Source organism: Triturus cristatus, chromosome 3_1 (genome assembly GCF_964204655.1).
Source record: "Triturus cristatus chromosome 3_1, aTriCri1.1, whole genome shotgun sequence".
In the NCBI taxonomy this organism is placed as follows: domain Eukaryota; kingdom Metazoa; phylum Chordata; class Amphibia; order Caudata; family Salamandridae; genus Triturus; species Triturus cristatus.
In genome coordinates this window covers 788,082,144-788,103,111 of record NC_140583.1, presented here as the reverse complement: position 1 = coordinate 788,103,111, position 20,968 = coordinate 788,082,144, and the positions used below count along the sequence as shown (strand labels likewise).

The 20,968-nt window shown below is 48.5% G+C and overlaps 1 protein-coding gene across 2 annotated transcripts in view; it reads left to right on the top strand.

Annotated features, from left to right (window-relative positions):
• The window catches only part of RAMP1 (receptor activity modifying protein 1), a 593,779-nt gene that overhangs the window by 431,205 nt on the left and 141,606 nt on the right, over nt 1-20,968 (top strand). The window lies entirely within an intron of this gene.

Here is a 20,968-nt window from a genome sequence, read left to right as displayed (position 1 = left end):
CATCGTCACACTCAGCTAAGCTTTGACCAGCAATACCCTAACCTGGAATCAGTATAGTTTACCCTTGTGAACAGAATAAACAGAACTATTCCTAGTGAGTCCTCATTCAAAGCCAGGCTATCAAGAATCATAAACTTCAACACATTTTTAAACCTGGTGTGCCACATTCAAACCTTCCATAGGCACAACTTTTATACAACTAGAGTTCTCCAAAATCCAAAACTCTTCACATAAAATACACAGTATTAAGGCAAATAAAAGATCAACAATACTGGATATTATACCTAAATCAACAGACTGTAATGTACCACCGTGCATGACACATTACCCTAAGCACAACACAGACCATAATGCAACACACATCACATAACACATCACTCAAGACCAACCAAATCAAATTTCTGGACAACATCTACAAGTATTCTCTCCAACTCGTTGACAACCAACACTTTTACATTAATTAGCCTAATTGAGGGCAATAGGCTTACTTGAATAGCCCATTCCCTGCACGTGCCCCTACAAACTTTGATTATGAAATTAAAGGGTCATAAGGTGAGAGCGAGACTATCTGAGGCTCTGATAGACTTAGTCCACAGCTATAAATAAAACCTGCACATGACAAGATTCTAAAGTTAATAGCCATGTGAGTTTATTAAAAATAATAGAATTACAGAAAACAATTGATTAATATATCAAATGAAATAGCATATTTATTTGTATCTAAATAAATGTGAAAACTAGACTGACATGGAGTCCATCTCCTAAGAAAACCCAAAAGATCAGTGGCTCTCCTCCAAAATTACACATCCTTTATAATGTTTTTGGCACAGAAGGCATATGCTATTCCATAGCATGACATTATGTAGAAGGTTTGAATTAAAAATGTTTCATTCATGACAACGAATAAATCAATCGCTGGTACAACACCCCTAGGAACTCCTACTTCATAAAGCATCTTATTGTTTAAAGCTGTACATATTTTATTAAAGAGATGAAATCATAACATTATGAAATAATACAGGAATACAATAGCTTGTTCAAGAACAACAGAGCTCTGCGAAGTAACATTGAACGTGTAAGAGAAACGCACCCTTCCCTCTGGAGAGTTAGTTAGATTCCTCACCTTAGAATATCCCCAGGCGTCAGACTGGATCCGGAAGATTTTTCGTCAGCAATACCCCTTGCGCGTCGCTAGGCGTCGTCTGTGGCTCCGCGTCCGTCGTCGGCGTCGTGCGCCGGAATGACGTCGTCGGAGTACTTAGACGCCGCCCTCGCGCGCTGACGTCAGTTCTTCTTTTTTCTGCGCCAGTAAGCGCAGATCCGGGAGAGCTACCCCTTTAGTCACTTTTTGACTAAATTTTTTTCGATCCTTTTTGATCCTGTCTCGACTTCGGTGCCGGTAGGATGCCTGGTTTTAAAGCCTGTGCTGACTGCAATCGCTTGATGTCGGTTACGGACCATCACCGCCGGTGCCTTTACTGCTTGGGCCTCGACCACGACGCGGAGTCGTGTTCGGACTGCAAGGCCCTGACCTCGAAGGCTAGACGGGAGCGGTCCCGCAAGCTTCTCGAGCTTCGCCACTCGGCTCCGCGCCCCTCTCGATCCCGGTCCAGGAGGAGGTCCAAGGATCGGTCGCGGAGCCGCAGCCGACGTCATCATCGATCGTCTGGCTCCAAGTCTTCGGGTAAGTCGAAGCACTCCAAGAAGTCCTAGAGGTGACACCGCTCTTCGGACTCCCCTCGCCGGTCGCGCGACTCGGCCGAGGGTCAGGGTGGTTCCACCCCCGCGGCTCCAGCGGAGCCGCAGGCGCCGCGCAAGTCCCCATACCCGCTGGTCCCTGGGACTGACGCGACGCCGGCGGAAGTCAGTGCCTTCCTCTCGGCCATGAGGAACCTGGCTCCGCCGTCGACGCCCGCTGGCGTGCCTTCGGGCCCCGCGGACCCGACTGGGCAACCTTGCCTGCCGGCGGCTCCGGCCCCGGCGCCGTCGACGGCTCCGGCCTCGAAGCCGCAATTGCCCGAGGGACCCGTTCCCGAGTCCCCGCCGACGCCGGTCGACCTCGTCACGCCTCCTCCGCCGGCGTCGACACCGGTACCACCTCCGACGCCGGCTCCGCTCGGCGTCGAGCCCCAGTTCAGCCCCGCTTTGGGCCCGGCGCCGTTACGGCGTCGATGGACGCCGCGTTCGGCGCCGCTGGAGACACATTATGTCTATCGCCCGGCTCCGATCCTTCCTCCTGCATACCAGGAATCGGATGATGGGGACGAATGGGAGGGATCCGAGGATCCTGTGGCCGTTCAGGCTCAACTGTCACAGGACTGGGCAGATGAACTGGGGGAGGCCAGTGGTCTGGATACCTCTCCAGACACTGGATTCATCTCTCCTCCGACTGTGGCTTCGGAGGAGGGTGCTGCTTTCTCTGTGGTGCTGCGCAAGGCGGCCGCAGCCCTTGGGCTCGAGCTACCTGCCGTGGCTGTGAGGACTAACGTCCTCACTGAGGTGCTTCAGTCTGCAGCAAGCTCCACTGAGCCTCTGCTGCAATTCAATGAGGCCCTCATTGACGTTCTGCAGGGCACCTGGTCCAAGCCCTCCACAGTTCCTCCTGTGGACAGGAACGTCGCCAGGCGCCACCGCCCTGCTCCGGGCGACCCCAGTTTTCTGTCCCAACACCCTACCCCCGAGAGCCTGGTTATTCAGGGCTCTACCTCCCAATCCTCCTTCCCGACCGCTCCGCCGGACCGGGATTCCAAGAGACTGGAACAGTTCGGCAAAAAGCTGTTCTCCTCCCTTAGTTTGGGCCTGCGGTCTTTGAACACCGCCTGTCTCTTGGACCGTTATTCCCACTCTCTGTGGGATACGGTGGAGGACGAGCTGCCCCTGTGTCCGGAGGAGGTCCAGACACGACTTACCCAGGCTCTGGCCGATGGGAGGGATGCAGCGCGACATGCTATCCGATGTGGGCTTGACACTACGGACTCGCTGGGTAGGGCGATTTCTACCACAGTGGCGCTTAGACGTCACGCCTGGCTGCGGTCCACGTCCTTTTCGGGCGATGTCCAGAGCAGTCTCATGGACATGCCCTTTAATGGCACTCGCCTTTTTGACGAGAAAGCGGACAGTGCGCTGAATCGCTTTAAGGACTCCCGAGCTACGGCCAAGTCCTTGGGCCTCTCGGCCCCGCGGTCGCAAACTTACGCCTTTCGCCCCTTTCGTGGCCAAGGAAGGGGTGCCTCCTCACGTACGCCTAGCCACAAGCCGCAGAACCAACCTGCGCGCGGTCGCGGACATGGTTTCCGCCGAGGCGGTTCAGGAGGACGACGCGGTCAGCCCACATCCACCCCGGCAGCATCCGCCTCAAAGCCTTCCTAGTCCGAGCTTTCAGGCCCATTCCACGCCAGTGGGCGGCAGAGTTCGCCATCACCTGCTCCACTGGCGGTCCATCACATCGGACAGGTGGGTGCTGCAAATCGTCCGAAGGGGCTACTCCCTCCCCTTTGAGACGACCCCTCCAGCCATGCCACCATAGCACCACCGTATCTCGGGGGATCATTTGAATCTTCTCCACGAGGAAGTTTCGGCCCTCTTGGCCAAGGGGGCCGTCGAGCGCGTTCCGAGCCCAGAAGTAGGTCGTGGTTGTTATTCCCACTACTTTCTGGTTCCCAAGAAGGGCAAAGGGGGCCTACGCCCTATCTTGGACCTCCGGAACGTCAATGCCTTCCTCCGGAAGGAAAGGTTCAAGATGTTAACTTTGGCTCAGGTTCTAGCTGCCCTAGACCCTGGAGACTGGATGGTAGCGTTGGACTTGCAGGACGCATATTTCCACATCCCCGTCCTGCCGGCCCACCGGCGTTACCTGCGGTTCACGGTGGGTCAAGAGCACTTTCAGTTTACCGTGCTCCCTTTCGGCCTCACCAGTGCCCCTCGGGTGTTCACGAAAGTGATGGCGGTGGTCGCAGCTCATCTGCGCAGATCAGGGGTTCCAGTCTTCCCCTATCTCGACGACTGGTTTTTGAAGGCGGGCTCGCCCCAGGCAGTCGTCTCCCACCTCCAGACTACGGCGGATCTCCTGCATTTGCTGGGATTTTCCATCAACGTGCCGAAGTCACACCTGAGTCCCTCTCAGAAGCTCCTATTCATCGGAGCGGTTCTCGATTCGGCGCAGTTCCGGGTCTATCCGCCGGAACAGCGGGTCCGGGATATTCAGGCCCTGATTCCCATCTTTCGGCCTCTATCCTGGGTTTCGGTCAGGCTAGTGTTGCGGCTTCTGGGGCTGATGGCCTCCTGCATCCTACTAGTGCATCACGCCAGGCGGCGCATGCGGGCTCTGCAGTGGGACCTGAAGTTTCAGTGGGCCCAGCATCACGGCAACCTGTCCGACCATCTCTTGATCTCGGAGGGCACTGCACAGCAGTTGCAGTGGTGGCTCACGGACCGCGATTGGGTCAAGGGCAAGAGCCTCTCCCTTCCCCAACCGGAGCATGTCGTAGTGATGGATGCGTCCCTCCTGGGATGGGGTGGCCATATGGGAGAGGCGGAGATCAGAGGCCTCTGGTCTCCGGCGGAGTCTCGTCTCCACATCAACCTGTTGGAGTTGAGAGCGATCCGACTTGCACTGAAAGCCTTCCTTCCCTCTGTCAGGGGAAGTGTCATGCAGGTGTTCACGGACAACACCACCGCCCTGTGGTATTGCAACAAACAGGGCGGGGTGGGGTCGTGGACCCTTTGTCAGGAGGCTCTGCGCCTCTGGACGTGGCTGGAACACCAGAGCGTCACCCTAGTGGTTCAACATCTGGCGGGCTCTCTGAACGCCAGAGCAGACGAACTCAGCCGCCGGTGCATGATGGATCACGAATGGCGTCTGAACTCCGAAGTGGTGCAAGGTCTCTTTCAGCAGTGGGGAGAGCCTTGGTTAGATCTATTAGCCACCGAAGAGAACGCGCAATGTCAGCAGTTCTGCGCGTTGGAATTTCCAAGGCGGCACTCGCTCGGTGACGCTTTTCGTCACGAGTGGAGTTGCGGTCTGTTGTACGCCTTTCCGCCTATACCACTTCTGCCCAGAGTGCTGAAGAAGATCAGGCACGACCGGGCCCAAGTCATCTTGGTGGCTCCGGATTGGGCACGAAGGTACTGGTATCCCGAGCTACTCAGTATGTTGACCGATCCTCCGATACGTCTGCCCCTTAGGGAGGATCTTCTGTCGCAGCAGCAGGGGACGGTCCTCCACCCGAACCTGTCCAGCCTCCACCTCCATGCGTGGAGATTGAGCGGCGGCAGTTGATGCCATTTGACTTGCCTCCTGAAGTCTGTGATATTATTCTGGCAGCCAGGCGTCCCTCCACAAAGACGGTATACGCCTGCCGGTGGAACAAATTTGTGGCATTGTGCATAGCAAAGGCTGTGGATCCCCTTTCTGCCCCTCTTTCTGAGGTTCTACTGTTTCTTCGTTCTTTGGCCCGGCAGGGCTCTGCCCTGGGCACCCTGAAAGGTTATCTTGCTGCCATTTCTGCCTTCTTGCAGCTTCCTGATCAGCCTTCTCTTTTCAAGTCCCCTGTAGTTACACACTTTCTAAAAGGCATTACTCACACGTTCCCTCCTGTCCCTTTTGTAATGCCTCAGTGGGACTTGAATCTTGTTCTCACATTTCTAATGTGCGCTCCCTTTGAGCCTCTTCATAATTGTCCTCTTCGTCTGCTGACGCTTAAGACTGCTTTTCTGGTAGCCATCACCTCGGCTAGACGGGTGAGTGAGCTCCAGGCTTTATCTTCAAAGCCTCCTTTTCTCTCTGTTCATCCGGACAAGGTTGTCCTTCGGCCTCGTCCCTCCTTTCTTCCGAAAGTGGTGACTCCATTTCATCTTGGGCAGTCTGTCACCTTGCCCACCTTCTTTCCGCTTCCGCATTCTTCCAAAGAGGAAGAGAGGCTCCACCGTCTGGACCCAAAACGTGCGCTCTCCTTTTATCTGGACCGCACAAAGCAGTTCCGGGTGGACGACCAACTTTTCGTTGGATACGTGGGTGCTAAGAAGGGGAAAGCTGTGCACAAACGGACCATCTCTCGGTGGGTCGTTTTGTGCATCAAAATTTGTTACTCCTTGGCAAAAAAGGACCCTCCTGTTGGGCTGCGCGCCCATTCTACTCGGGCCACGGCGGCTACCACTGCTTTGGGACGGGGTGTCCCTTTGCAGGACATCTGTCAGGCGGCAACGTGGGCTTCGCTACACACGTTTGCCAGGCATTATTGCCTTGACAGCCAAGTCCGGAGGGATGGCTTCTTTGGCCGCTCTGTCCTCCAGGACTTTCTGGTGTGATCTTGGTTCGCAGACCCACCACCGGGGATGGTATTGCTTGGGTATCTATTCTAAGGTGAGGAATCTAACTAACGTGTTTCTTTCAGATGAACAAGTTACTTACCTTCGGTAACGATCTATCTGTAAGAAACATTAGTTAGTTAGATTCCTCACCGGCCCACCCATCCTCCCCGTTCTGCGAACTGACATCTAGGGTTAAGGTTATCCTTTTCAGGCCCCTAGATTTTATTTTTGGCACCAGTGTCGGTCTTTGCATGGCTCTGCGTTCCTGGCGCGGAAAGCTATGTACAAGAACTGACGTCAGCGCGCGAGCGCGGCGTCTAAGTACTCCGACGACGTCATTCCGGCGCACGACGCTGAACGCCGAGCCGCAGACGACGCCTAGCGACGCGCAAGGGGTATTGCTGACGAAAAATCTTCCGGATCCAGTCTGACGCCTGGGGATATTCTAAGGTGAGGAATCTAACTAACTAATGTTTCTTACAGATACATCGTTACCGAAGGTAAGTAACTTGTTCTTCAATCAGTATTTTTAGAACACAATGGATAAACATTTTTACAAACCTATGTCATTTTTAACTAAGTGGTCTTTTTTGTATACAAGGGCCCTGTCATGCTTCACTATTCTCCCAGCTGTGATACAACACTCAGTATGCCAGGGAAATAGCTCTATAAATTGAGCATTATTAATTGACGAAAGCATTAAGCAGCAGGTCACAATTTCGATTCCCAGTACCACTCACTCCGCCTTCTGTCCGCTCGAAGGTTGTCATTTGGAATAGTAATGTCTGTTATTTACAGCGCGTGAGGCGCTGTATAAAAATACAAGTTATTGAGTCGCGCCCAATAGCACGGTGGGTGAAGATAGGAAGGGTGAGCGGGTGCATGACCACCGGGGCAGGTGTCACCCGCCAAATGAAGTTGAGAGGTATGTTTTCCCGTCCTACTATTTTTCCCTAGCAAGAGTTTCACTATCCACACGTTTCCATCCTCTCCTAGTCCTACAGTTCGGGCTAAGACGCCTGGTCTTAACATTTCTGGCTGCTTTGCCAAGCAATTGGGCACTGTATGTCAATCAATCTAGAGGTTGTGGCCAGTGGTGTAACGCAAAATGGTGGGACCCCCTGCAGAATGTGATGAGTGGCCCCCAAGTCCTCCATGTCACAGATATTCATTGGCCTGTGGTTAGCTATGGCACCCTTGCCTGAGTGTGGGGCCCTTGAAGGGTTGGAGCCCCTGTTCCACAGGGACTGCAGGGACCTGTGTAACACCCATGGATGTGGCGTAATGACCAGAGCTGTTAGAATCTAGCAGACTATGGAACTGGGGACCAGGTTCGAGTCTCTGTGTTAGCTCAACATCATGTGATTCTGGGCAAATCACATAATCACCCCGTGCCTAAAAAATATTTATTGAAAATGAATGTGTGCGTTCAAAACATAAAGTACGTGAACTGATCATAATAATGAAAAAAAATGCATTCTCACAAGGACTTTGGCTATCCATTCATGTCTTGATCTTACCTATATTAGCTTTGCTTATCACAGTATCTGTTTTTCATAAGTACCTCACCCCATGATACAATCTGAAATGTATCTATTCAAAATAAAATGTCCCGAATGAGTTACCACCACTGCGAAATTAGTCATATTCCGTGAGTCTGATGAGCACTCTCATTGTGATCCAAACGCCAGTAGGAATTTTGTAGAAAGTAGCTTAATTCGGAAGTGCCCTGAAGTGCTTTTGTACCTTGATAATTCTCGCTGCATAGTTCCTATGTCTGTCCATCCGATACAACCTTATTAAGGCTTCTGGGACATTAAATGGTAGCTTCTCCTATTTTATCCCGACCTGGAGGCAAAATATTTGGTCTAGAATATTCTCAGATACAATCCTATTTTTTATCAATGCATGCCTGAGTTTGAACTGAGCTATCGAATGGATGGAACTCCCCCCTCTATGTCGACTTCATTGCGCAATCGAATGAATGGAATTCCCCCCTCTATGTAAACTTTATCGACTATAAGAAGGCATTCAACAGCCCTTTGGAAACTCCTCCACCACTGCCAGTTAAACTCATGATGAAATGTTGCTCCAAAGACTCATGTCGTTGTTCAATGTTATGTTATGTTAACTGGACTTGTATAGCGTGCAGCTGCCTCAGCGAAGAGGCGTCCCGGCGCTGAATGTGGGTACAAGAGAGCAGGCTCTATGACAGATGTTTAGGATAACCGCTGACTAGGAAGACTATTTTCATGGATATGGATTCCCCCATCCTGAACTTGCATTGTACACTGAAGTTACATATATTTATTGATTTATTTATTTTACAAACATAATAACACTAACTACCATGTTTTCAATGAAATGTGGATATATCACAAATCTAAGTATGTATTGCAATAGTTAAAGAGATAATACTAAAACTTAACAGAGGTTGTAGTAAACAATATTCCCAAGGCTGTTTCGCCATATAAATATTTATGTTCCAAAAATGTGGTTTTATGTATCTTCTATGTAAGGACTTTAAAAATAGTCACACAAATAAAATAAGAACAGACTCATGTGTGATTTCCCATGAAGTAAGCAAATCTGCATCTTAGGGTCCAGACCTGTACTCATAACCTTGTCATTTGCCAGCAGAAGACCTCTTCTTTAACATTTGTTTTGTTAAAAAAAATCATTAAACTTTAGGAATTCTGTTAATTAATATTTAAAAGTTCCAGTTGCGAAGGTGTTCCTTTTATTTCTACAATGCAAAATGTATTTTAAAACTTTAGAATTTTAGTCTCGGATCTGATGTTAGCTTTCATGACTCCTTAATGGGACAAGAAATGATTTACTTTGTAAAATATTAAAAAATGATAAAGCGGCATGTACTGAGCTTTTGTATTGGAGTTTAAAGGAATATTACTTTAGAAGTTGGATGAATATCCCTTTACTCAAGAGTTGATCAGCTGCAATGGTTATATAACATCCAAATCTCACCAGTTGACTTTATGGTTTACATCAGATTTTGGTCACTTCAAGCTGTAACCTTATTTCCTCGAATGGCAAACTCTGTCACACAGACTAAAAATAATTCCCTATCAAACACTCTAAGATATTAAAGATGTTGCGTCTACTATCAAAAAACACATTCCAGATCAAATAAAGTTATAGTGGAAACCTCAGCCTTAGTGATCTGTCTTACAATTTCAAGCGTTTGTTTTCCAATACTGAAGTAGAAGCTAAACCACGGCCAGTTTAGTAACAGGATCCATCCGTTTTAATGAGGACTGAAACTGGATGGTGCAATCAGTGCTTAATTTGAGCCGATGGTTGCAGGTGGGGCCACTGGAACTCATTTTGGGGACTTCCTAGCAGTGGTGGCCAGAAAAAAAGACATTACCTTGCTCACCCTAAGTAGGCATGTGTTGTAATTACCTTCATCTGACAGTCCCTATTCCACCTGGAGGAAGATTTCCATCGACAATCCACCAGGGCTTCAGTCGATGGAAAGGTTAAGATATCTACCTGTCTCTAAATAAGACGGGCAGGATACTCCATTGCACTTGCGATGGAGTACGCTGCCTGACAAATTGTATATTGAGCACCATGTTGGCAAGGCAGTTTTGATTTTTCCAAGACTTTAACTTCTTTAAGTGCAAGCACATTGACTTTGAACTGTAAATGCACAGTGTCCGCTTACCACCCGGAATTAGAGATAAAATTCTCTGTTTGCTTTTGGCGGTTACTGGCTTTTATGGCTTCAGTGAGATAATTTTCACCTGAATTGTTTGGGCTGATCCAGATGGAGCGAATACACTCTCTATGTCCATCCCCTTCTCCTTTAAAGTTTCATTGTTCTTTGATGAAGGATGATAGACAGTAGGCATTACGCAGACTCCCTGAAAGGTTATGTATAAGTTGAGGTAATGATTGCCACATATCTGCAAGTGCACCTAAACAGAGGTTCGGCTCGGACACCTGTTTAGTCATATGTAGTAAAATGGATACAGCACACTCTACAGCACTGACATTACTAGGCCAAGGTTTAATTTCAAACTCAGGCTGCTCAAATTGTGACTGTTTTCTCGAACTAGACTTTAACAGGAGATAACATCAAATTAAGTTCTGATACTAAAAAGTCAACTGGGAAAGTGGAGGACCTACGATCTTGGGGTGGTTAACTTAGGTTCTTATCTAACATCTCCATTGGTATATCAGGTATATGTTTCCTAACAATGGTGGTCTTTTGGGAAGTTAAGGACCTTCTTTTAGAGTTTGGCGGACAGGTTATTCCATCACGAACATGGCAGATGTCCCATCTGTTAAATTACACGTGCATTATTGTCAATGGCGCTTGTTATACATCGATGGAACATTGGCTACATTTGTGACAGCGTCTCTTTACGCTTAACTCAATATAAGGCTGTTACTCTCTTGTTGTTGTTGACAATTTAGAATGATTGTCGGACTACCGATATTCAGTGGCCTCAGCCAGTGGTAAAGAAGGATCTGTTTGAACACCGCCCATGTCAACTAAATGAGAAGCTGTGACCTGATTTGCATTTACTGGTAGCTTTTGGAAAAATATTCACCAATAAACCTCAATTTTGAGTCAGCTGCCACAGAGAAGACCGTATTATGTGAATCTATATTAATAATGGAGTAAGGAGAGGCATCTCAGTTTACTGAACGAATATTAAGTGTATTGTTCCGTGTGGTAGTTGATGTATATCAGATGATTTGTTCAATTTAGCTATTTGAGAGAAATTATGTTTCTTTAAGCTTAAAGAACAGAATACAAATCAGAATGTCAATGAGCCCAAGTGTTCTGGCCCAAGGCCGTGTTACTCTGACCTATCTGCCAGATTTGAACTTATTGCACTTCCAGTGCTGATGCGTCACTGCGACGCCGCATCAGGGGGAAGGGACTTTGTAGCCAGTCACTGGAAGTGGTGAGAGTAAGAGGTGCACCCCGGGGGTTAGCTTGATAGACAGTTGCATACCTAGGATGCTATGGGCCCTGGTGCAAGCAAGGAACACTGCCCCTTTGACTGCTGTTGGGGTAGCAAAATACAACAATTATCAGAATTGAATGAGCCCCTCGGGCCTCTGGGCTGCACTAGTGGCAGCTACGCCCCTGTTGGTAGAGTGCAGCCTTAAGTATCCGCGCACAATAATATGCAGGTGTAGTGTTAAGCAAATGTAGCAGCAGAAACTTTACCAGCCTGAGACAGTTGGATACTCCTGTCATGTACAAACAATATAAACAGATTATCAGGGTCGGACTGGGGGAGAAAATAGGCCCGAGCACCAAAAATAAAATGGTCCCCATTTGCAAATCAGCTGGCCATAAAATGGGCAACACTTGAAATTTGTAAGGACATGCTATATAGGTGTTTTACAAGGTATAGAGGAACGCAGAATTGGCGCAGGTAATTGTTTAGGTAAAATGAGGAAAATCAACAGCAAAAACCAGCCCATAAGACCCAAAACGGCCCTACAAACAGCCAAAGAACATTCCCACATGTGGGCTGTCGGACCAGCACTTTAGGCACTTCCAGATTGCCCAATAGGCCAGTCCGACCTTGGTGATTATAAATCAGGTTGACCTACAAACAAAATGTATAATCGAAGCAATGGAAAAGCCCAAAAAAGAATTGTTTATTCTCAGTGCTTTAAGCAGTGTCCGCTTCCAGTGCTGCTCTACCCCAGAAACTGCGAGCTTCCTTCAGCATTGTTTGCTCAGTGCCCTGGTTCCCAGGTGTCATCCTCCTCCAGCTCTACCTTCTCTGTGCTGGTGAGCTCAGTGTCATCTTTCATTAGCATTGTCTTCTCATTGCTTTAGGTTACCAGGTATTCTACTTCCTCCAGCACTGCCTTTCCAGTGCTGGTGATGTCAGTGTAAGCTTCCTCCATTGGCGCCTTGTCTGTGCTACCAGACACAAGCACTCAGGGCCAGATTGGAAATCAAATTCATCCCTGGAAAAAATATTTAAACCAAGCCTACAGTCAAGGGAGTCGTCAGAAGAATAAAATACCCTCCACTTGCACCATATCCCAGTGGCACAGAGTGAGCTAGCAGGCAAACAAGCCTTGCACTCATTTGTTCTTTTCCTCCTTTGTTTTTTTTCTTCATTGTGTCCATCTTTGCATCTTTTATTCCATTTCATATCTATTTTTTCATGTTTTTTTCCTCCTTCACCTGGCATGGATCTGGATACGTGCAGTTAGCACTTTTCTTCATAGAAGTTGCTGGTAGAGTTTCCGCAGTGAGGTTTCGGCCCACTGCTTGGTTTCTGTTAAAGTGAATGCAGCCTGCGCGTGCACTCCCTGTGGGAGAGTGTATCATATACTCAGTTTTAATGCACTGTGAAGCAAGGCCCCAGCCTTCGGACATGCTCAGTTTCCTCTGCTATGCAGTGTAGACAGTTTCAACCCTCCTCGAAGGCAGGGCCGGAGGCTGAGGAAGTCTACTCTATTCCCTGAAGCCTACTTGAACCCTTTTCCTGTGCAGAAGGATTGCTTTTCCTTGAAACAGTCCTCCAGTGGGAGTGAGTTTCACACGTATTCTGTACGTCTGATAAAATATGTCAATCTGTTGTGTGTAAATTTAAACCTAGTGATATATTTTCTTCTGTTTCTTCCATGCAGGTAAACACAGTATTGTATCTGGCTATTGTATTTGGCGCTTTCTGTCCCAAGCCCAGTGAAATTCATATCCCCTTTGAAACAGACGACTTTTAAGCAACTGTTAGAATCTAGGTCTCACTTTTCTGCACATTCTCTAATGTGCACCTCATTCCAAATGTGTAAACCTCAAATTAAGAGCAGTCATGCTTCTGTGATGTTTTTCTCGTTGTGTAGTGTTAGACCTGGCATCATTTGGGGTGGTTTCGCTTAACTTTTTACCTTCTGACATTCTGAACTTCATTTTTGCTGGCTTTAGGACTCTGTGCACTTTTTCACTGCTGACCAGTGCTAAAGTGCGTGTGTTCTGTGTCTAAAATGTAATGGCATTTGGTTTGTCCATGATTGGCCTATCTGAATGACTGATAATCCCTAGTACAGTGCACCATTTGTTCCCAGGGCCTGTAAATTAAATGCTACTAGTGGGCCTGCAGCACTGATTGTGCCACCCACATGAGTATCCCTTTAAAACGTGTCACAGGCCTGCCACTGCAGAACCTGTGCGCGCAGTTATTACCATGTTATGTTTGCTTGCGGGTGGGCGAGAGTGCGGGGCTGCTCTGCGAGCAGGGCAGGGGAGGAGTGGTGTGCCAACTCCTGAGTGCGCAAACACTGTTTGGTCAGCCCTCTGAGGCCGCCCAAACCAGTCATGCGCACTCTGCCCTTGCCTGCATGGAGAACATGGCCTCCCCGTAAGCCCCTGGCTGGGCTTAGGGGAGGGAGCCTGGCTGCCTACTTCTAGATCCTGCCGGAGGCAGGAGAGCAGGAGCAGAAAAGACACGGAACCCGGCTGGCGGAAAGGTACATTTTTTTTTTAATTCTTATAATTAAATTACCCCTCCCCACCCCCGCACCTTCCCTCACGTGCGAGCCATGCCGGACCTGGCTGAAAGGTACAGTACCTTGAGTGTAGCCACCATGGTAGCAGCTTTTCTAAAAGCAAAGTGATATCTGCCTAGTATAGCAGTTTGTAGTCAGCCAGGTCAGTGGGTGAATACCTCCATAGCACTGACAGAACGGAGTACAAACCATGAAGATCTAAATAAGCGCCTTTGTTTGTATATGCTGTCCTGGGTAGTCTTGGTGGAACAGTGCAGGCCCACTCAGTTTCCCTGGTTTTAGCAAATCTGCACAAAATGGGCCCTTATTCTCAAATTTAAATTTATGTAGAAATGTAAGTTTACAACCAAATTTACCTTGTTTACCCCTGCCAGGAATTCACCAGGGACTCCTGCCATTTAGGTGTGAGGAGATCTACCCCCACTGTTCCCAAGGGGCGATCCCAATGATCTATATAGACTTCTGCCCACTGTGGATTGCACCACTCAATACAAATCTCAAAAGCAATACATTGGTAAATGTCCATCCAATGGTTGTCTGCTTCCAAATTTTCTTTATTCTTCTCTAGTTATGTAAAAAACATCGGGCAGCCAACGCGTTTCGTTCTTATAAAAAGAACTTTGTCAGGGCTGTAAAAACAATTTAAAAATACAAATATAATAACAATACAAAAAATATATATTGATAAACAATATTACAAACGAACAGATATTACACCAAGACAGGAAATGTTCACATGATACCCCCCAATATTAATAAATCTCTATTATACATTTATGATTAGAAAACCATAAAGCCAATCAAGCACCTTGGAATAACCCACATTTTTCTAAAAGATTGATTTCAACATCATTTCAGAATTTCTATCTTCATGTTTAGAAAGAATTATCATAAAATTTATAAAAAACACTCTCTACCAATTCAATAACATTTATATTTCAAAAATAGATCCCCATTGTGCACCATCCAAAGCTCATAGTATCATATCTGTATTCATAGTCACCCTTCATGGACCCTCACAATGTCTCCATGATTCCCAATTGATACAACAGGCAGGCCTCATATATACATCCATACATACCATACAGTGTTTCATCAATTTTTTTTTTAATCCTTCCATTGACAGCAGTACACATTATCTCGGGGGATTATGGCAAAAGTGTCCTCAGCGCTGCAGTTTTCTATGTAAGCCTTTTAAGTTCACCACCTACAAAATAAGTTTATCTTCTGACCCTTTCCAAGGCACTCTTCAGTGACAGTAGAGCTTTGCACTGCCAATGCAGTGGTCAGGGAAGGCGCTTCACTATAGGCTTTTCTCTCTAGGAGAGCTGGGGGCCTCACCGAACTACTACCATACACGTGTAGTAACCTAATGCTGAGCCTATTGACTCTGGCAATGCTTGTTTTCTATGTGTATCACTTTAAGTGCACTGTGTATGTCTTCCTCTCCCGGTGCTTTAACGTCCTATCTATTTGTGCTTCTTGCTGTTTGTATGAGTCCATCTTGGACTCCGTATATGTGCTGCAGAAAGGATCCCCCCATCGCCATAGCTCTCTTAGTTTTTAGGTCTCGCCTGACCCAGCGCATGCGCTGGTCTGGCGAGACTTATTGAGAGGGCTCCAAAAAGTGCTACCAGGCCAGCCTAGAGCCACAGAGCCACAGTGCACCGCGCTTTACCGCGATTAACTTTAACTTTCGCGGCCGCACGGCCGCTTTGATGTTTGGCCGCACGGCTGCTTGGCATAGCCAATAGGTCTCGCTTTTGGGACCTTATAAGTATTTAGTTATGCAACTGTTGCATGGCTAAATACTTATAAGGTCCCAAATGCGGGACCTATTGGCTATGCCAATGCTTGTTGGTTCTGCCAGTGTGACTTTCTTTGCCCCCGTGCGTACGTGCCCGTCTCATTTGTTTCACCCCCTCCTTGTGTGTCCGTCTTCATTTCACCAGATTCTCTGCGGTTATTGTCTTGCCTTCATGCGTGACACCTCAGACAATCACCGCCAGAGTAAACACGTCCCTCCTGTGAAATAAAGCGCGCCTTACAATGCGCGCGCTATTAGTGTTGGGGGCCCGGCCCACGCGGCATTGTTACAGCAGCGTCTGCACGCTGACAAGAGATAACAATTCCATGTTTTCCCTGCTGTCATTTCGTTATCTTTCCGCATCAGGTATCCTGGAGGAGCCAGTGCGGGCGAAAGGCGGAACACTCTGGTTCAGTCGAGGTCTCTCGGGTGCGCAAGGCCAGAGCTGCCGACTTTGGAGCTGAGGATCCAGGTTCCAGTCGGCGTGGGCTCAGCAGCCTGTGATTCTGGGCAAACCATTTAATCTCTCCTTGTGCCTACCAAAAAGTGAATGTGTCCTTGTGTAATGTGACTGGTACCCATGTAAAGCCTCCAATACCTTGGGGTCGAGTTCGCGCTACATAAAATAGCAAAATAAATAATGAAAAGTTCACGAGGAGACGTGCTGCGGAGCGCGTACAGGGGTAATTAGCACAGGCGGATTTATCAGTAGAGGAGGTCAGCAAAAGCCAAGTGGCTGGGCGATCACGCCTGCCACCGGCAAGATGCCCTAAGCGCTCACCTGCCCCTCGGCCTCGTTCAATGCCGCAGGCGCACTCGCACTGAACAGCGATCATTAGAAACTCCAAATTAGGTGCCGGGCCCCGAGAGCATCACTCCATTGCGCCAGCACTAGGAACGAGGAGAGGAAACGAGAGAAAATACACTAAAGGAGGACAGAGCAAGAACTAGACAAGGGAGGTAATGGCAAGCTCAAGCAATCACAGAAAAAAATAGAAAGGAACAGAAGACATAAAAAAAAGTCTAGAAAAGAACTGAGACAGAACAGGAGTGCCTACCAATGGTGGTTGGTGGGAAATCACATCGGAGGGGTGTAAAATATATATTTTTAAATCACTTAAATTACACTGCCACTCGATGTTCTCCAGCACATCTTCATTCTGCAGCATGTCCTCAGAGTGCGAAGCTCATCCAATCAAGATGCTATTCTCATGCTGTTAAGCAGCAAGAGTGAAGCGTCCTGATTGGCTGGAGCAGGCTGGCTCTATGCTGTAAAAGGCACTGTAGGCCTGTGCCTGCTTGGACAGCCGGGGTTGGAGAGGTTTCAATTGCGCATGTCGGTTTGGCCGTAGCAAGTTAGCCAGCCAAGCCAACATGCGCACTCCAAACTTAAGTGGCCACTCCTCACTCCTGCGAATCATTGCCAGCAGTGATGCACTCACCACACCCTGCCCTCACTCTCCGTTTGCTAGCAGAGAGTAAAAAATAAAATGTAAAGATTTTTTATGATTTTTTTACGCTTTCTGCGCAGCAGTGTGTGGGAGGGGGCACGCTCCACAGCTCTGGTGGAGGAACCGCCGCTGGTGCCTACACTGCCTGCTGCAAGGCATACTGTGGCTTACCAAGAACATAGAGGGGCATGGATCCCGCCCAATGCATTGGTTGGCTTTCCCTGTCACTGTACTTTGTCTGCTTTTTATTCGTGCCCCAGATTGTCGATCATGTATTGGCCCCTTTAATATAGAATTATCTCTTAACAATTAGATTGGCTGGCATTGCTGTCTCTGCTGCTCGCTTTTGAAGCACTACTTTCTCTTTTGTGTGAAGCACTTCATTATAGTTTAATTTTAAGCCATTTACCCCATGTACATCTTTCCCCCTGCACTCCATGCTGCTCTCTCTTGCCTGACTGCTTCTTCCCATACTCCTCCCTCTTGCACTCACATGTGTGCTTCTCCCCTATTGCTTCCCCCCGTCAGCACGCTCCATGTTGCTCCCCTCAACCCCCATATTGCTATCGCAACTGCCCTCCCATCTGTTGCTTGTGCGTCCCCTCCGGCCTTCCGTCCATTGCTTACGCATCCCCTCTTGTGTTGCTTTGGCATTCCGCCGCCCTCCGTCATATTGCTTTGCCGTTTGCCCCAATCAGTCCCAGTGTTACTTTGCCATTCCGCCCACCATCCTCCATGTTGTTTCAGCTTCCCAGCCCACCCACTTGAAAAAAGAAATGCTTTTGAGCAATTGTAAGATCTTTGGAGTTACCAATTCAACTCGGATCAGTAACTAACATTTTTTTTAAAGCGTGTGCATCATTTTAATGACGCATGCGTGGTGCATACACCATCAAAATGACATGGTTAGCTGCATTAAGAGCTTATGTCTTTCTTACTTTAGCCATGCTACAGAGCATCATACAAGGAAAACACCCGTCCCTGCTGAACACACTCCCTTCCCTTGGCTTAAAAGCCAATGGTGGAAACAACTGCCCTCGGGGCCCCCTGTCCTTCTAGCCCACTCGGTAGTCTCCGCAGTAATACGTCAAGTGCTGTGTTCCCCTTGGCCAACATTGTAGGCCTTAATATTGCAAATATTCCTCAATTGAATCCAGAATGCCCATGACTTTTTCCATATCTTGATCACTACAGGTGCAGCTTGCTGCCCTCTTGGTTGCCCTGGAAGGCATACCTGTTATCCAGATTACCACTTAAAATAAAATTAAAGCCAACACCACAAAGCAGTAATCAATGATCCATCAAAAAGACTAAACAAGCACAACCATTGCTCGAATTGCTGGCACCTCAAACGTTGAACTCTTCAAAATTTGTAAAGCTTTTCAAATCCAAACTTTTAAAATATCCAGACACGCAGGAAACAATGGGGAAAACACCTTCATTCCAGCCATCTCTACTCATTGTCACCTCTGTCTGGGCATTGATGAGATGAGCAGGAGACCAACCAGGCCTCAAGTGATGTACACAAGAATCATTGCACAACAAAGTACTTATTGTTCAGAATTAGGTATGCAGAAGATGTCACTAAATTAAGGTGTGAGGCCACTGCAACTATGCTCTGCAGCACTCACAATGGGGTTTTGGGGGCAGCCGAACATCAGGGAGGTCTGACCCTCGGGATAGTTTGAGGAATGGAGCAGTGCAACGACTGCTGCGGTTTAGCCTTGCATTTGGCTATATTTTAGCCCAGGGGTATAAATCCGGCCATTTTCAGCTACCAGCCACCATTTTATAGTGGTGACACAGTGGCTGATAGCAGGTCCCAGAGCATTTTTGTGGTTTTGTCGCTAGCGGCTAAGTCTGATATTAGGGATTGCTCCTTACTGTATTCTTAGGAGAATGTCATCTGATGAGAAGGTCGCACAGGCTCTGCGGCCCCCTAGGGGAAGGCATAAGAGTGAGTGCAGGGCAGAGCGTGGAGCAGGGGAGTAGAAGTTAATGGGGGGGAGCACATGCGTCTCAATATCATTGGGCAGAGGGGGCTTTTTGGGATGAGTCCCAGCAGGAATGAGGGAGAGCTTGGCATAGGTGGTGTTGGGGGACAGTAGATACCCATCCACAGGGCAACTGGGGGCTGCCACACAAGGTGGATCAGAAGGGGGATCTTGAGAGGCACCATACAGGGGGCACCTCGTGCGCCGGCTGCGGGCATTTGGGAAGCTTGGCTGGAATGGAGCAATGGGAGAAGGTTTAGGCAGTGAGCAGATGATTTGGAGTTGGAGTAGCTCGCTCGCTGAGGAGAGAAAAAGGCCCAGGAGGGTGTATGCCAGGGTGGACCAATGCTCTAACGTGTTGGGAGTGCGTCAGCAAAGGCACAGACAGAGGAGAGCATGGTTTTGGATGGGAGTGATTGGTTGTCAGACACGAAGGAGAGTATGAGTAATAGTGAGGTAGTTACCCGCACACCTGGCCTCTCCTCTTTCTTGTAGGGCGATCGGTACAGTGGCATGGTGGACTCAGGGGAGCTTCATGCGGCTCCAGCACCCCAAGGGGAAGAGAAGGCTTGGTCTTGTATGGCCAGCTGGACGTCTGTGGTGGATGGCAAGACCACTGTCCCAAGAAGGTCTAAAAAGGCTTCGGCGGGGCAACTGGGTGGTGGGCACGGTGTTTCCCCTGGCAACAGACAATACAGGTCAGTGCGTCCTTCATCGAAAGTGGAGTTGGGAGGGAAGGGCATGGCCCCCCAACACAGACTATAGCAGGACACAGGTCTCAAACAAATGGTCATGCCGCTGTTGCAGGCGGCAGACCCTGCCACAGGAGATGATGTTGGCGGTATACTAGAGGATACGGTTAGAGATTATGATGTGGAGAGCTTGGAAGAAGGGGAATTGGAAGAGGATGATGTACAAAAGGAGGAAGAAGTACAACAAAAAGGGGTGGGTGGCAGTGGGGAGGGAGATATCCATCAATCTGTTGATACTGTCTTACAGAGTGGAAGCGCTGGGCTGCAGCAACACGTAGGCCAAGGAGTGCCGGAAAGGGGTCAGGTGGCAAAGCGGTGGGCTCAAGAACGGGCACCGACCTTGGCGCCAGGAAAGGATTGCACAGGCAAGCACAGGACTGCTGCAATGGTGTCAGTTGGTGTGGATGTTTTGGAGTCACAGGGCGGGGGCACGATACGTTTCTGGAAAGGTTTTTATGTGACAGATATGGGGGGGTAGGCAAAGAGAAGCAGAGCTCCGTTGGGGCAGACAACAGAAAGCCTCTGCTTTGGGACAAAAAGCTTAGGGTCATGGAGGCAGTCGTAGGTCCCAATGGTACCAAGTGAGGGACGCCAGAGTCACAGGCCAAGGTAGCAGACAAGAGTGTGGAGGGAGCGGCGAGGGGGATAAAATCGAGGAGAAAGCAGAAGGGCTGGAGAGCAAAGAGTTGAAGATTAAGAAACTGTCCTACATGATGGTTTCTATGCCTTCAGGAGCACACCTCAGCCTAGCAACCAAAGAAACAATTTGGAATGTGAAAAAATATCCTGAGCGGTGTGTTGCACTTTTTAAACATATGGACATGACAAGAAAGGCACAGATCGATTGTTTTTTTTGCTTTGGCCCAATACGATGATGAGTTTAGGGTGTGCATGACCCTGGTACCGATGCGCAGTGGGGGGTAGTGGACTCAGATTTTTGGCACCATACCATGGGCCCCTCAAATTTCGTCAAGATAAGCTTTACAGCAGGCAGGTTACCTATTGTGCATCGGCCCTTTTAAGGGCACCCCTCCCGTGGATGGGTGGGAGCAACTTTAAAAGAACAGGATGGGCCGACAGGTACCTATTGGGATTTTAACAAAGGAGTATGCAACAGGCAATATTGCAAGTTCCGGCATG